Raw genomic sequence first — 11540 nt, 5'->3', positions numbered from 1 at the left:
AACTGGTTTTGTGTTTAACTAGTAAATATCTAGGTGTATTTTCATAGAGCCAATGTAGCCACCAACTAAAACTGTTCGAAAACAATGCACTCCACAACTCTATACTGCCTGTTCTGTATATTGACTATGTGCTTGCTCTCCATTTCCCACTTGCAGTGTCTGTACTTTGATTTCTGCAGACCATCTTCTCTTACCGTGGTAAACACATCATCACTGTGACATTGTACCCTTTTTTTTGTGGCAATAAAATTCCGCATTTACAAAATTGAGATGGTAACAACCCAGAGTTACGGTTGTGAGAAAGGAGACCCGCAGCACCACATGTTCACATTTTTATAGAATGGATGAGGATCTATTTCAAGAAAAGCAATTGTTGTGTGATTTAGAGTACACATTAAGGAGAAATAATTTTATGAAGAGAAGAAGCTCCTATTCGAGGATATCACAATGCCACCATTAATCCTCTTCCAAAAAGAAGGAAAAGAAAGAGTGGAAAATTGTTCGAATCGCTTCAAAAATGTCAGCAGTACTTGAAGACAGGTGTTGCTTGATAGCGAGGTTTTAAGCTAATTAACTTCAGCAAAGAACGGTAGTTGAGTAATGTCCTCGTAATCAGTGACAAAACCGAAAAGGATAAGTACCCAGTTGTGGGAATCAACAGAAGTAACGTTTTAGAAATTCTCTGAAAGTATATCGCTTGAGCAATTAAAAACAAAGTGTATAAAATTGCTTTATCTGCAGCTTGCAAAGTGTCCATGATGTTGATTTGATTCCATGTCCACCAGAAAAGGAGACCTAAGGCAGTCTAAATTGCGAGGTTCTTGGCAAACTTGCGAATTTGCTCTTCACTTGAGTTTCCTGTTCTGGTCCCTCTAGCTCCAATAAGGTTTTAGAAGCAGGGGTTTTCTTGGTCAGGGGGGAGGGCAAGCACAACCCCACGCAAGAGGCTTTTCCCAACGACTTCGACGACTCGATTGCATCCATTCAGGCCTTCGTTTCAACGACCACGCAAGGTACTGTACGAGGGGACCACCCAGCATTACGACGCTAGAAACAATGGGTGCCACCTTCACAGTGCGCACTGACAAAGTTGACATGGGCTCAGTGGAATGACTAGAAGACTATCTCATCGGGATTCTCAGATTACAGTAGAAGCAAGACTTCAGACAAGTCAACAGCCTGTCTGACAAAGTCTGATCACCACATACTCTGCTGTCATTCTCAGAGATCATGTGTGCTATACGAAAGACGTGTAGCTGAACCCTTTCTTAAATTTCTTGCTAGTATTGAAGAACTTGACAAGTGACATTGCTTACCATATCCCGCTCACTGATAAGAAGGATGGAGATTGACTTCTTCGCTCTCCACAACGACTGAAAGTGCATCATCCTACTCCAGCAGCAGTAGAAGAAGACAAAAATTGAGAAAACATTGTTGGGCTGTATATGCGCGCCATTGAAACATCTTGAGTTATGTTTCCGCTTTAAGCAACAAGTCAACCAAGAAAAGTCACCAAAACTAGCTTTATGGATTTGGTTTTTGTCGTTACAAGGAAAACTCACGAATATTGCAACCTGAAAATTTTCTTTTGACAAATCAGATTTCTTATCGGGCATGCTTTGAAGCAACTTCAACACTACTCCCACTTCAATGACCCCCCCGTCCTTTAGAGATGCAATACAAAAAGAGGGCAGGATCATAAAAGGATACTTATTTGTGAACATTCTGTTTTTAATAGCAGGGACATCAACGAAGGAAGAATACAAAGTTAGAGACATCAGATTGCTCCTTGAGCCAACGCAAGCTTACTTTTTGATCATTGACTTCTAACTCAAGAATATTTTGATTGATTGTGTAGGTGATACGTTCAGCAATAAAATTCTCGGAACCTCCAAATAACAGAGGAATAGTACAGCTAAAGCTTTACTTTGGCAGGCAACTATGAGCCTCGGAACAAGGTTTACCGTGGTTTTCATGGGGCGTTGCCGAAAACAGTTTCTGCTCCTACAGCTTCAGCTTCTTTCCGGCTGCACAAAATTGTAATTCATCGGTCAGAATATTGCACCTTCACTATTGACTCCGCAGTTACATTCTAAGTTACAATTCTGTTGCATATGAACAGTAGTTCCTTGGAAAAAAGAACAGGTTACTTTCTGCGAGACTTGAACATACACTCGATATCTAGGACACCTGTCTTTAACTGCCCGCAAATAGTAAGAGACTTAAAGATTGCATGTCTTCATCGGTTAAAAAAATCAGTTGCAATTGGACTTACCTAGTTCTAGCATAAAAAGCCACTGAGACATTTGTAAGCAATTAACACCTCTGCACCTGTCTACTCCCCTAGAAGTTAAGACACTTGCCAACCGCAAGCGAAGTATTGGAGAAAGTCATCCACCCATCATCCGCAGACAACTCACACAATCAAAGCTGCACTCCACAAATATTATTTACGTCACACCAGAATCTCAAATATTTCATATCATCTTGTAGTCATACAGGCATAACCATGATCCATTCGTGCACTAATGAATGTTGTAGTAGTCTGTGGTAAACTCGTGCAACTCTTGATTCTAGGAGCTGAATTTCAAAGTCCAATGCTCAAAACACGGAAAACGCACGCTCTGAAGCTCCCTAGCTAAGCGAAACTTTGAGCTCCTGATTGAAACCAAGCCTCGATGGTTTTGCATTCATATTCATTATTGTTTGTCATGTTTTTAAAGCAATCAGTTAATAGGTTTCTATGACCTTACTTTAATAGGTCAGCCCGAGTATCGCCTAAATCAATTCAATGCATCTGAAACGTAAAAGACTCACCGGGCTTCAGGCTGCGACCAACAGCTAAAGCCATAATGGTCACCACTCATAAACATTCGTATGTCGGCAATGAGAGAGTCTTGCAAGAGAAAATGAGCCTTACACGCGTGCTTCTGCAGAGCTCGGTGGCCACGTTCTCAGGCTGCACATTATTGATAATCCTCGTTACCTACGAAATGCAGACCCCATAATATATATATATATATATATATATATATATATAAAAATATATATACATATACATATATGTACTTCGACATAGGAGTTCTCCATTAAATTTTTATAAAGAGATAGTTTAACAATCTTCTAGTCTAATACAACCAACTTTCGACAGCCTTGAGATGCAACTGTGAAGTTGATGCTGAAATATGATGAAACTTCTTCGTGAAGGATCTGGAGACGAGCACATAACAAGTTGCGACCCACAAAACATCCTCAATCAATCAAGTGGCCAAGTGTTTACGCTTGCCTCCTTCACCAATTCACTGTCTTGAAATTGGAGGTTGGACTTCGGTGGCCTCATTCATCGCTGGTAGGCGGAGAGCTTAGAGATGTGAACCGTATCCACAATTTACATCACCTTGACCTCCACAGACCTATTGCCACGATGCTCAACATAATCTGGCGGTCACTTTCCATTTACCAATGTGTCGTCCTCTACCAAATCCATCAACGCCGGATGCAATCTTTGAACCGCTCCATCACTTGTTTCAGCACGAAAATCATAATCACTGGAAGTGTGTCGTCCTTTCTGAGGATCGCCTACCTTGGTCGCAGCACCGCAGCAAGTTATTGGCAACATCATAAATTTTCTCCGCGAACAAGCATAAGATATCCGAATTTGGAACAGCATAGCTAACGTCTGAGGAATTGAAATAGAGAAGAGGAGAGAGGGCTGCACTACAGCTATAACATCACTTGCATAACGGCAACCACGACAAAAAAATTCCCACCAGCTGTGGATCTTAAAAGATGCACAGTTCTCTACTTGCAGAGTTCAGGATGGTATCCGGATGCAAATCCTGTGAGCAGAGAGGATGGGGTTGTTAGCTAAGCCTGAAACCGAATCAAAATTGTGTGCTAAAAGCGTACGGAATGACTCCCATAAATTATTTGATATTTCAAAGTGTGCGCCAGAAATATCAAAACGTCCATAAAAACAACAAAAATTAATGGGACCATTAGATGTTTATCAGCATATTATGCACCAATTAGCGAAGTGGAACTCACAACTAGTGGTAATCAAGCCGTGTGAAATGCCCAATTCATAGATTCAAAATTGAATCTGTCGAAAATATTTCTTATATTAAACATCAGAGAATTCTCCATCCCAAGAAAATCGGTTGTAATAACTCAGACAAAGAAACAATCCAACAGTTGATTGTAGTTTTTTGGTCAAATTCTACCCAAATCTATTAAAATGTAGTTCTCTGTAATAGAGTTCATCCATGTAGTTTATCCATTGAGATTAAAAATCTCTTTATTGATTTAGAGATTGGTGTAACATGATTCTATTAGCATCCTAGTACAAACAAGTAAAATATCTTCTCATTTTGTAATATCTTTTTATAGTATAATATCCCTTCTATATCATTATCAATACATGCATTAGCATGTGCTTGATCAAAATGTGGTATGAAAGCATCTTTAGATTCTTCTATCTTCTTAACCTTAGGATTTAGGGTCTTCATCTCTTTAATCTCTTTGCCCTCATTATGGAGTCTATATTCACTAATAGGGATGTATTTGAGAGTTTAAAATTACAAGGAGCTTCCAACTATGTTATTTGATCTTACAAGTTCAAGACACTCTTGTAAAGAAAGAAATTGTAGAGCATTGTCTATTATACCATTGTATTTGCATTTGGATTATCATTCTCCAACATTAATCATATAAGAACTGCAACAAATTCAATTGTAACTTCTCTTCTTGCTACTACTACTATATTTGTACTTGCTATCAAGAACTTACAATTTAAAGCCATAAGAATTATTAAATTTACAATAAAATATTTAATCCTTCTTATCATCATGAATCTCTCAAATTCTAGAAAAATTTGGATTAAACTTATAGATCTATATTAGTCAAATTCTATGAATTACAAGCTATCTTTGAAATCACATCTCTATAGCATAAAAATAATTGAAAAGATGACCTTCAAAGAATACTTAAGAAATGTCAACAACCTCATTGGACAACTTGTTAGATTAAGAGTCATCATTCCCAACAAAGAATGGGTTGATAAAATACTTATTAGTCTTTCTACTAGTTAAGAGGTCTTCAAACAAATGACCGTGAAAAGAAAGAATATATCTTCTTTTTATAAACTTGAAAACTTGCTATTACAAGAAAATGGAATGCTGTCTAGAAACAAAATAAGAAAAGATATCAAAGACCTCTTGGTAGCATATTACAAAGCTCTATAGATATCAAGGTTCATCCACATCAATACTTGTGAATGTTTCAACAATCAATCAAGAAGAAGAAACTATTTAGATGAGCACTTAAACTATATAGGTTAAAAGATTCAAACCACAATACAATCAATCTCAAAACTACAATTCAAATTCTAATAAGTTTAAAAAAGTTACCTGCAATGAATGCAACAATATCTTTTATTGGATTGATAATTATGAACTCAAATGATTTTTTAACAAGGTTAAGAAACTTGAAATGAGATTAGGCTCCAACACATTATAATGATGTCAAAAAAATATAAAAAACTTGAAAAAAAATGATTCCTTAGGAGCATTGCAAATCAACCTCCAATGATGCAACTATAGCAAAAGTACTAGAATTTTGCATAGCAAAAGCTACAAAGTTAAAATACACTAAAGATTGGCTAATAGATTCAAGAGCAAGTGCTTATGTTACAAGCAATTGATATCTTTTAATAAACTTAGTAAATAGACCTATATCTATTATAATTAGAATTAAAAGAAAGTTCATTTCAATTATTAGACAAGGTAGTGCAAAACATAGAAAAATTAAAGCTTTGGATTAAGTTTGTTATATACATGATATGATTAAAAATATTTTTTTAGTTGAAAAATTAATTGATTTTAGATATGACATCTTTTTTGGACCTCAAAGCTATTGAATTTTTTTGAAAGCAAATCATGTAAAGTAATCTTTTTAGGAAGCAATGAAAAAAAAAACCTATATAGATTTGATGCATTATTTTTTGATTAGGTATCTTTGCCAAATAATAAGCTTTTAGTTAATATTGATACTACATCTCAAATTAAAATATCAAAATTTTGGCATAAAAAGATAGCAAACTTAAACTTTGAATCTCTCTACAACCTCTCATTGAGACATTTCTTTATGAATGTTGGCCTTATCTTTAATACAAAAAAGTTATTAACCTTTTATTTTAGCAAAATATCATTTCTATTTTATATCCAATATAAGTCTCATATCAACAACACAATTGCTTAAATTCTTATATTATAACCTTTGTGGATCCTTTCCAAATAAATCTCTAATCAAGTCTTACTATCTCATTACTTTTATTGATGATTATTCAAGAACATCCTAAATATAATTTTTGAAAAGAAAAGATGAAATATTTGATACTTTCAAATACTTCAAAGTTATGATAGAAAAATAAATAAGCTTAAAAATATCATTTCTTAGAATAAATTATAAAAATTAATACATCTCTGAAAATTTCAAAACTTATTGCTCAAACAACAAAATTTGAAGACAATGTACAATTGCAAGTATCTAACAACAAAATAGAATAGATGAACATAATAATTGATACTTATGCAAAGAAATGACATCTTTAATATTCAAATTTAAAGTACTAACTTATTTATGAAAAGAGGTTGCTTAAACTATGAACTATTTTTTCAATCAAATTTCACATTGATTTCTTTATTATATCACTTTTTTCAAACTATTCTCACATTTTCATATTCTAATACAATTATATGGTGATTTTTTTTTTTTTTTTTTATTAATATTTAATCATCTTGGTTTAATAGTAATTCAAGATATTTGAACATGGCTTTAATAAAAATCTCTTAGTTTATTTTCTTGACTTAATAGCTAGTAGATTAGAGGTTGGTTAGTAATTTTACCTTTTAGACTATAGAATTTCTTTTAGCACCTTAGAAAGGCCATAAATTAGTAAAAATATGATAGAAGAGATAAATAATTAATATGATTGATACTAGAATTAAGTTGAGGATAGGATCGGACTAAAAAAACCCTAAGATAGGTAAGATTGATACTTGAGAGTTGACCATTTGTAGAATAAGATTGAAATCAGATCTCCAACCACTAAAACATCTGCTTAAGACAAAGTAGGGAGGCATTCAAAGATCGGCAATTAGAATTTGTGAGCTAGTTTTGAGCTTATTTGAAATATGTAAGATTTTTTTTTACAAGGTTTGGAATGACTTGGAAATTATTGTTCAAAATCAAGATTTATATCAATGACTTGGGATTTATATAATACAATTAGGGCTAATACTCTCAGCTAGTTTGTGTAATTATTATCACATCTATGGTTTAAAATTTAATAGTACTTAGTTGATTGGATGTGATAAGTGTATATAAATTTTTTTGTTAATCTAATAGTACAATTGGAAGATATTTAGATTTTGGTACAAGAAGATATCAAAAGTTGGCAATTTGAGATTGAATAGGATTTCTATAATATCTAAGGTCTATTAGTCAAATCAAGGTAAAATTTGTCATAGTATTAGAAGACTTTAAGATCAAGCTACACCTTAATTTTTAATTGAAGGTAATATTTAGAGAAGGAAAAATTACTGGTGAAATATTTTCATCAACTTTCAAATTGGCAGCCAAGTGATAGCAGTACTGTTTTTGGACTTTTTCAGCACAATAAGATTAGGCCGAATTTTTCTAAGCATATAAAAGACTTATAGTGGCATTTTTATGAATTTTTTTACCAAGTGGATAATCAAATTAGAAATTATATTTTACCAAAGTTCACAAATTAGTATTAAAGCTTGCAAAGAAAAATTGAAATTACCTAATTATGATAGTAATAATGCAATTAGAGTTTATGTATGATTTAGATTACTAAAAAGACTATTTTTGAGTAATTTGTATTGGCTTTAAGTACTTTTGAATAGAAAATTGAATTACATTTTTCTTATATAGATAAAATCTATTAGGATTTTTTAGATATTTTTTAAATACAACTTCACCTTCTATAGCTAGGTGCTTAGTATATTTCCAAATAAGATAATACATATTATGATAATGTAAAAAAATTGATGTCTTTCATCTTTGAATATTTGGTTGCTTAACTTATTTACATCAAAAAAATAGCTACAAATTACAAGTTAAAGCCTAACATAGCATATTAGTAGCACATAATTATAAGTCAAAGGCCTAAATGTGCTTCAACTATACCTACAACAAACTCTTAATATTTAATAATGTTTATTTTGATGAAGATGAAATTATTTTTTTTGGAATAGATTTTGCTATTTGTATTGTTAGTTGATCAAACTACTTATAGTTCTATAATGATATATATATATATATATATATATATATATATATATATCTATTGAACTCATAATAAGTCAAAAATCTATTTTTTCAATTAAAAAAAATTAATTTAGAAAAGACTTTTTAGCTACTAAAATTTAATTGATTAAGAAAAGACAAAAAGATGTGCAAATAATATTAGAAAGATTAAAAATGATAAGATTATAGAACAAGACTCAATTTGATAAATAACATTGATTGAGATCTAAGGTAATTAAAGAAGGTGATTGGATTTTGATCTATGATAGTAGCTTGGACAATTAATATGATACTTTGAAGAAGTTTTTAAAATATTGGTTGAACCATATGTGATACCATTTATTCATTATAATACAACCTATTTACTACAAGAACTTCATGGATTAAGGTTGAAAATATCAATTGCTCAAAAATAAGTGAAGATATTCAAATAAAGAAATATAAAAATCCATAGAGTAGATCTTATTGAAGAAATAAATCTTCTAAGATAAAAAACTAATATTGACTTAGATAATAAAAAAAATGAAGAAGATTTAAATAAAAAAATAGAAATTTTAGTATGAATCAAACAAGATTTGGATTATTGGTGCATACTAGAAGATACTCAAGTTTAGAAGAAGTAGATGTTATGTTGTAACACAAATATATGGTAAAAGATAAAAATATAGATTCTATTGTGAAAGTGCATAGTTGAAAAATATAGTAGCAAAATATGGATAAAAGATTGGAAGGTAGTAATTTTTTTTAATATTTATGGTACCTTTTTGTAAAAAATTCTTTCTACTAATTTTGTATGGCCTTAAATAAGACTAAAAAAATAGATTAAAAAAATATAAATATTTTTAGAAAAGAATTAAAATTAATTATAACCAAAATTACCTTAAGAAATTAAAAATTAATATTTGAAGAGGATTGGTTGTGAATCAAGGTTGAAATCAAATCCCAAGGCTTAAACCTACACACCTATGGTAATTCTAAGGTTCTTTGATTGATTTAATAGCAAGGATTTAAGAGCGGAGTATAGGAGGATTGTTTGGCTTTAGTTTTAAGTATTTTGGATGCATATTGTATTTTTGAGAGCTTTTCAAAAAGAAACATATATTCAAAGGTTTTAAATTTTAAAAAATAAAAATTAATTTATTTAATTAAAGAATTTTTAGATATTATAATAAATTTATAAGTAAAAATTTATGTATTTTTTTATTATTCTTATTTAAATTTTATTTTATAAATTTGAAGTCAATGAAATGGTCAGATTAAAGAATATGAGAATTTTATTAGATTAAAATCTTAGATATTTGAATTTTAAGATTAGTAATTTCAAATTTTTTTCTATTTCAATTGAAAAAAAAATTTATGAGATCTAACAAAGATATGAATCTCAATAAAAAAATAACTTAATTTACTCTTATATTATTCATAAAGAATAGATATTCATTCAAAATTAATATAAAATTGAAATTAGAATAGCAATTGTCAAAAAAGAAAAAGACTAAAAAGTCTTGAAATAAGACTAAGAATTAAAAAAATATTAATAAAAATAAAAAAAGCTTTAAACTTGCCTTTATATATACTATCTAATTAAGAACTATGTAGCAATATTCTTTAGGACCTCTAATATATGTTGACTTTTGTAAGATACATATCTTAACTTATAAAAGAAGTTTTCTATATATATGCCACATACTTAGCTTGTTCCACAAACTACCAACACATATGTCATGTGGTTAATTTGTTGACTAAGTTTCTTACCTATCAATCAACTACAAATATGTATAAAGTCAAAATCATGTCTATGAAGCTTTTAAGAAGCTTTTCTAAAAGATATTATAAAATTAATCTACTTTTACCTACTTATATCTAATTATATAAATAAATATTAGAATAAATATATATGTGTATGACATTACCCTCTCTTTTAGAGACAAGTTCCATGAGAAGTAGTCATCAACTTTCATAGATCTTGCTATTCTTTATCCTTGTTTTGATAGATGTCATTGATGAAAAGTGCCAATCTTTTTTGTTTTATTTACAAGTTTCTTTGTTGGTTATTATGTGTATTTATTAATATCATATTTTTACCAATAAATAATTTATTATAATATATTTTATTTTTGCTTTGAATTCTAAGACTTCTCTACTTTGAATTTTTGATTATTATCTACTTTAAGAAGAAGTGGCATTTATCTTCTTTCTAAGATATTTACTGTCTTCTATGACTCAAGAAGAGATATATGGAATACAAGGTGGATTTTTATAGATTTTAGTAGATGAAATTGATAAGCAATAGGATTGACTTGTTTACAAATAAAAAGAAATCCAAGCCTATAATAGTCAAACTTGTCATAAGAACAAGTATTCTTGATATTGCAATGAAGTAACCATACCTTTCCATCTTGATAAGAGTTGATAGTACACCTCAAATACTACTCTAGAACTTAATTAATTAATTTTTTTGCCTATTAATTTAAAAATAAAAGGCCAAAGATAATTTTATATCTACCTTTAGTATCTTAAAAAAGATTCTCTAAAAACTTGATATGAATTGTGTCCCTCTAACAGGACTAGTTTATCTCAAGTATCTAAAATCCTTCTAATCTACAACAACATAAAATCTCATCACAAGGTAAGACAAAGTGGACTAAAAAAAATATTGAATAAAATTAAATAAAATAGGATACAAAAGACAAAATTGAGTAACTAAAATTAAAATAGAATAAAACAAAATAATAAATTATAAAATCCAATTGTATTAAGAAAAAAGATCTAAAGTCATATCTAACCTGGCTAATCCTATTTATATTTTTTTCTAATATTCTAGATTTTCTAAAATATTTATAGATGATAGATCTCACTTAGATAACCATCTTAAGGCTTTTCTAGAAAGTTCTATGGTGGGCCTCATATAGATAACTATCCTAAACTCTTTCTAGAATGTTCTATGGTGGATCCTACCTAGTCCACTAATTTAACTCCAATTCTAAAAACTTCTATAACTTCTCAAACATGGTTCTAACTATCTATCTCTATGTGTCAATATTAGAAATATCTTATCTATACTCTATTACAATTAATCCTCCTTTACTAATGTGAAACATCCTTATTTCACTCCTTATGGTATTTCCAAATTATCTTTTGGCAATGGGTGAGGTTTTGTGTAGGTTTTCAAGTTGCATTGTGGATGGGATAACCTTTCTAAAGAACTT

General features: G+C 30.4%; 1 long non-coding RNA gene across 1 annotated transcript; it reads right to left on the bottom strand.

Annotated features, from left to right (window-relative positions):
- Nucleotides 1-678: 678 nt before the first annotated feature.
- Nucleotides 679-5836, bottom strand: LOC141046367 (uncharacterized). Its single transcript, XR_016506845.1, has 4 exons — nucleotides 2276-5836; nucleotides 1965-2027; nucleotides 1317-1481; nucleotides 679-1081 (listed from the first exon to the last, which is right to left on the bottom strand). It is a non-coding gene; the product is annotated as an uncharacterized LOC141046367 (long non-coding RNA).
- Nucleotides 5837-11540: the final 5704 nt, after the last annotated feature.

The sequence above is a fragment of the Physcomitrium patens genome, chromosome 16 (assembly GCF_059467195.1).
Source record: "Physcomitrium patens ecotype Gransden chromosome 16, ASM5946719v1, whole genome shotgun sequence".
In the NCBI taxonomy this organism is placed as follows: Eukaryota; Viridiplantae; Streptophyta; class Bryopsida; order Funariales; family Funariaceae; genus Physcomitrium; species Physcomitrium patens.
Note: the sequence above shows the minus strand (reverse complement) of the source record. Positions and strands in the feature narration are given on the sequence as shown.